The sequence below is a fragment of the Macrobrachium rosenbergii genome, chromosome 42, assembly GCF_040412425.1.
Source record: "Macrobrachium rosenbergii isolate ZJJX-2024 chromosome 42, ASM4041242v1, whole genome shotgun sequence".
NCBI classification, from domain to species: Eukaryota; Metazoa; Arthropoda; class Malacostraca; order Decapoda; family Palaemonidae; genus Macrobrachium; species Macrobrachium rosenbergii.
The window spans coordinates 55064435-55070434 of record NC_089782.1 but is presented as its reverse complement, the minus strand read 5'-3'; the positions used below and the strand labels follow the sequence as shown (position 1 = coordinate 55070434).

General features: G+C 36.8%; 1 protein-coding gene across 1 annotated transcript in view; it reads left to right on the top strand.

Annotated features, from left to right (window-relative positions):
- Nucleotides 1-3238: 3238 nt before the first annotated feature.
- Nucleotides 3239-6000, top strand: part of LOC136828441 (uncharacterized) — an 82592-nt gene continuing 79830 nt past the window's right edge. Inside the window, exons 1-3 of the mRNA XM_067086502.1 lie at nt 3239-3333; nt 5346-5621; nt 5759-5960. The gene's annotated coding sequence lies outside the window, so the exon portion shown is untranslated. The remainder of the gene's footprint in view (nt 3334-5345; nt 5622-5758; nt 5961-6000) is intronic.

Genomic DNA, 6000 nt, shown 5'->3' with positions numbered 1-6000 from the left:
GAGGGTCAGATTCCCTAGGAATCAACCTCTAGCAACTATTTTGAATAGACGCTATGGCCCACAAACGACTGCTTAGTTTTAGGAAACTCGAGAGAACGGGAAAACAATAGAGGAAGGCATCACTCGACCTAGATTTTTTTTTATTGAGATGTAGAGCTTACGACGTGGTACCGAAGTTCATGAAGTTTAAATTGTACCGGAAGTGCCTGTACAATACTGCGTTTTATAAGGGGTGTTTGGATGGTCTGATGGAACGTGAAATTTCCTTCCAGAAACGCCGTAAGGAAGCACTGAAGTTGCAAGTGAATAGCCTGGAAGGTCGCTTAAAGGAAACTGTCTTTTATCGATTTCCACTTACTGAAAAATGCAGTAAACAGAAATGTGACTAAATACTGTAACAACATACGGGAAGTGCACAAAAGGAAAATTTCGAACTTGGTGGACGCTATGCGTTAACATCATGTGACTCTTCTAGGGTACTTTTTAAATCTTTCTGGTTACGAATTATCTGAAACAGAGAAGTTTTTACTATCTTTTGGTCTAAATTTTTGCTTGCCAATTAACAGACTTAAATTCCCAAAATATTTCCTTTCTTTTGAATCACTTGTTAACAGACTGAAACAACAGCTTATTTTGCCGGGAAAAGATTTTAAGGTTATGGTTAGACAAGTTCAGTCAATAGCTTACAAATTTTTATATAAATTCAAGTCTATCATGTGCCCGATTTTTACTAAGAAGATATTAATTTGCTAAGCATTTCAGGAAAGAATAATTATCTGATTATTAGCAAACCTGACAAGGGAAATGGTGTAGTCATTCAAAACAGGGAGGATTACATTGATAAAATGTTATCTATACTTAATAACACAACTAAATTTAAGAAAATGCCACATACAGACCCCTATCATACGAATATCCTAAATGAGGATGAAATAAATTCTTTGAAAAAAGGTAATTATATTTCAGATGAAGAATACAACAACTGTTATGCAAGTGGTTGTTCTCCCGCTATTATAATTATACGGATTACCGAAGATCCATAAGCCGAACGTACCCTTAAGACCGGTCGTTGATTCTTACAACACCCCGTCATATTATTTAGCGAAATTCTTAGCACCCTTTTTAAGTACTGTAACGGACACTACTTATTCTCTAAAAAATTCATATGAATTAGTTAATGACTTAAAGTATTTGAATATACCTCCAAATCATTTTTATGCAGTTTTCATATTGAATCTTTATTGACGAACATACCTCTTAATGAAACCATTGACATTGCGGTGAATGAAATGTATAAGGACGGGAACACTTTCAGCAACTTGCCTAGGAATAAGTTCAAGACACTTTTGGAGGCAACATGTAAAGATGCGCACTTCATGTTTAATGATGAGTTGTATTTACAAGTAGACAGGGTGGCCATGGGTAGCCCAATTTCATGTATTTTTGCTAATTTGTTTTTAGGTTTTCATGAGGGGAAATGGTTGGAGGATTGCCCATCACATTTTAAACCTTTGCTCTATAAGCGATTTGTAGATGATACTATTTTAATTTTTGAAAATGAACACCAGGCTAATAGTTTTCTTCAATACCTAAATAGCAAACATGAAAATATAAAATTTACTGTAGATGGGGAGATGAATAATAAGATGCCATTTTTAGATATTTTCATTGACAAATCCGAGAGTTCATTCTCTGTTTACAGGAAACCCACTTTTTCAGGATTAGGTTTGAGTTTTTTCAGTCACTGTCCAAACATTTTCAAATTAAATGCGATTAAAACCTTAATCTACAGGGCTTATAATATATGCTCCAATTTCACCTTGTTTCATGAAGAGATGGAATTCTTGGTAAAATTTTTCGCAAATAATGGTTATCCAACCAATTTGGTCTTTAAACATATTAGGCTGTTTTTGGAGGGTGTTTACAGTCCTAAAATGCCAGTTGCTACAGTTCCTAAACTAGTTTTTTATTGCAAATTGCCTTACATTGGTGTATCAATTAAGCAACTTGAGAGGGAATTGAAATACTGTTTTGATAGATTTTATCCACAGATTACTTTTAAATTCATTTTTCGTAATGATTTTACAATAAAAAGCTGACTATCTTTCAAAGATAAACTGCTTGATTTATTGCGTTCTGGTATTGTTTATCATTATACATGCCCCAACTGCCAAGTGGGGTATTTGGGTAGTCCCATCAAGGCGCTCAAAACGAAATACTGCCAGCATACAGGGATCAGCGACAGGACTGGTAGAAACTTAGCATTCAAGCAGCAGTCTTCCATCCGTGAACATTGCAGTAGATGCAGGCAGCCAAGACTAAGTATAAAGGATTTTAAAATTGTAGATTCTTGTTCAGGACTGTCTGATTTAAGGATTTTAGAATCTACTATATGTATTCACAAACTTAGGCCACAACTCAACCAAGATCAGTCTTCCTTTCCGTTATCTATAATCTACTGATTTTCTATCCGCTCTCACTTTCCAGTCATTAGGCTCATTTATCTATTGTGTCATTTTTCTTTTCGTGTTTGTTTGTCTTTTTTACTGTTTCTTAGCTCTGTGTTTTGTTTGATGTTTTTTTTTATTTTGTCTTTAGTTTGTTTTTCTTAGTTTTATTGGCTATTGTAATTCACTGAATTGTGTTAGTTTTAAGTCACTATGAGTAGTGTTTTTTTATGGTAACGTAGTTTATAGAAAAAATAGTTCTGGAGTGTGACCTTTCTTTGATTTTGTATTTTACTAGTTTAAAGTTTTATGTTTTGGTGTTTTGCCTCTATTTTTAGGTCGAAAACGGCTTAGTGTGTTAAAGCCGAAACTCCCAGTGGAATAATAAATGTTGACTATAGCGCTTGTTTGGCTGTTCCTGATGGTTTTAAATTTGTTTGCAAATACTTTTATCACAGTGTTGGAAAGTATTTTTGAAAGAGCACATATTACGTAGTACCATATTGTATGCTAATGTTAGAAGAAGTATCATATGTTATTTAATGACCCTTTTTATAATGAACAAACACAAGTTTATTTGCTGGACCATCTCAAAGGTTATGAAATCTGATACTTTTCTCACTTTAGTCTACAGAGGGTTTATGATTTCTACTTAATTTTTCTCTTGATTGCAGATCGAGTCTCTGTTGCAAGAAGCAACGGACAGTGACTTAAACATAGAGATTTCGTTGGTTCATATCGGGGTGTGGTCGGAACTAGCAGAACAGCCTCTTCGGAAAGATGCAAACGCAGGTGGCACCCTCCTTAATTTTTGTAATTGGGCATCCAGAGCTAATCCTGCCAGGGATACTGCTGGGTACTGGCATCATGCCATGCTGCTGACAAGGTAGGATATTATTCGAGGATAGTTAAGTCTTTTGGAAGGTGTGCTAAGTTTATATCTAGATACGGTACTGTTACACAAAATTCATTTTATTAATGATAATACAGTATATTCAAAATTAAAGCCCCAGTATTTACCACCAAGAGCTCTTATCTCTTATACTAGATAATAAGTAAGTAGAAAAATAAAACTGCGTTCTTGGCAAGGACATATATAATAGAGCATTTCAGTACATCAAGTGTATGCCCCATTACTTGTTAAAACTAATTGTGACTTTGGGCTTCTTTGGGAGATGAGTCTTACTATAGTAAGGATCCTCCTGTTCCTTCACGTTTGCTGTGGTCATGAGGATTCTTAAAGTAACCATGAGACCTTTCTCTTTCTCAAGATAGGACCAGTCCAGCTCTCTGGTGGCCAGCCTAGGACATGTAACTGGAGGCATGTTAAAGAAAACTACCACCTTGGGCATTAAATTGGCAGCAGAAGGAGCTGCTGCAAAATTAAAGAACAATTTTCAAAACCAAGAAAGGAACAGGCTAGTCCAGGCATCATTAGTAGCAAAAAATGTAGCATATCTTGTAATGGGCAGAAGGGAGTGGCCCACTGATTCATGTCTCTGGAGCTTTGGACTGGTTCTTGCCCTGCAGGCTTCCAATTTTCAAGCTCAAGAATGGCCTTTGCCAGTGCTCACAGGATACACAGAAAAAAATTCTGCGAGCTCAGTTCACTGAACATACGATTGTGTAGTCTTCTAGAATTGCCTCAGTGTTCTGGAGAAAGACTTCCGACAGGAATCATGGATATTCTTGATCTTTATAACTTAAACCACTCCCTTCTATCCTCTTTCAAGATGACAAATATTCAACAGGAATATCCATACCTTCTCTAGGTGTGCTAGATTATTTTTGTAAACCACCAGGATATTGGAATATTTCCTGTCAAATAATACTTTTGGAAATCTGTGGGGTTTCAACTAGGGTGTTAGAGGCCCAGGTTTAACATAGCATAATCTTGCATCTCGTAACGGTGATTGTGGCGAAAATGATACTGAAGGGTGTTCATTACTGACCTACATATTTAGGTATAGTAGTTGACTTGTTAGGGTATAAGCCAAATCAGACTGAAAGTGTGAAACATCTCTGAAGTGTGAAGGTCTCCTTCTAGAGACCTGGACGGGATCTAATAATGAACTTTTCTCAGTGCCTGTGGACAAGACATGCTCTTTAAGATGGAACATTCAAAATTTGCTGGGGACCTGCTTCCAGGAGACAATAGGAGGGCTTAAGAGAAAGTTTCAGTTTCCATGTATCATATATAAAATGGTAAAAATCATCCCAGTACTGACAAATTCCCAATGAAAAGGACCAAGCCTTGGCAAAAACTGGGCATTCCTTTCCTTTAGACAGTAAAGCAGGATTATGGTCTGGCCTCCTGATGGATTTCTTGTTATGATCATCCCCTTTTGCTAACAAGGCTCATGTCCAATTTATGACCGATTATTAGTCTTCAGAGTTTTTGGGTGCCATTTGTTCTACTATCCTGAAGTATACTTTGGTTATAAAGGTCCCATCTCTGTGTTTCGATGGTAGCAGCTCCCTCTTGCATAAGATGTTACTCAGTCTGCATAAAAGTATAAGTTTTTATTAGAACAAAATTAATTTTTTCAATACATAGCCATTATTTCTAACCAAAAGTTCTTGCTATATGAACCCTCAGTCATTCAGAAGCTTTGGGAACTATGAATTACAGGTCTTCTTACTTCTTCTATAACTGGAAGGTCAAGAAATTCTTGCAAATGCATGAATAGGCTATGTAATAGAAATTGGGTTTGAAGTGAAAAGGTTCTGATTGAATTAAAAATATTTCTTAGGACACAAAAAAGCCCAGTTGCTGAAGGTAAGGGTGAGTGTGTATCTGACAAAGGGAGTTATCTGTATGAGTTTTTATGCAATACATTAATAAGTGAAAAAAGAAAAAGAAATGTTCCTAAGCAAGTTTCCATTCTGTGTTTGCAGGAAAGAAGTTTTCAGTACAACAGCAGAGACCATAGGCACAACATTCTTGGGCGGTGCCTGTTTTCCTGGAAAGGCTTGCTCCTTGGTAGAAGCTCATTCCTTCCAGGCAGTTCACATAGCTGCCCATGAAATTGCTCATTCCTTGGGTGTCCCTCATGATGGGAGAGGGGAAGCTGTGAGTTGTCCTTCGTCTGGCTATATTATGGGAGAGGCTATCACCGAAGAGAGTCTGACATGGTCTAACTGCTCAAGGAGAGCATTCAAACAAATTTTATTGTGAGTATTGTATATATATTCTGCAGTTTGTTGTCTGGAAAAGTACCAGAAACATTTGAAAGAAGAATTTAAAAAACATTTTGAATAAATAGGAGGAAATTTGGAGTTAAGGGATAAATCCAGCACTTACTTTACAGAGAGCACCAGTGTTTGGAGACTAATGACCAGGGAATCAGTACCATTTCTGTAAATCGTATGGCTGATGGAATGCAGACTGAGCCTGCTAGGTTTCCTGAGCTTGACCATAACCTTGGGGGACTCCCAGGTCAACGATACCCAGCTGATGCACAGTGCCAACTAGCATTTGGCCAAGATTACCAAGCCATTCCATCAAAAACAGTAAGTTTAATTTACCATACAATGAGCCTTATTTTTTTAT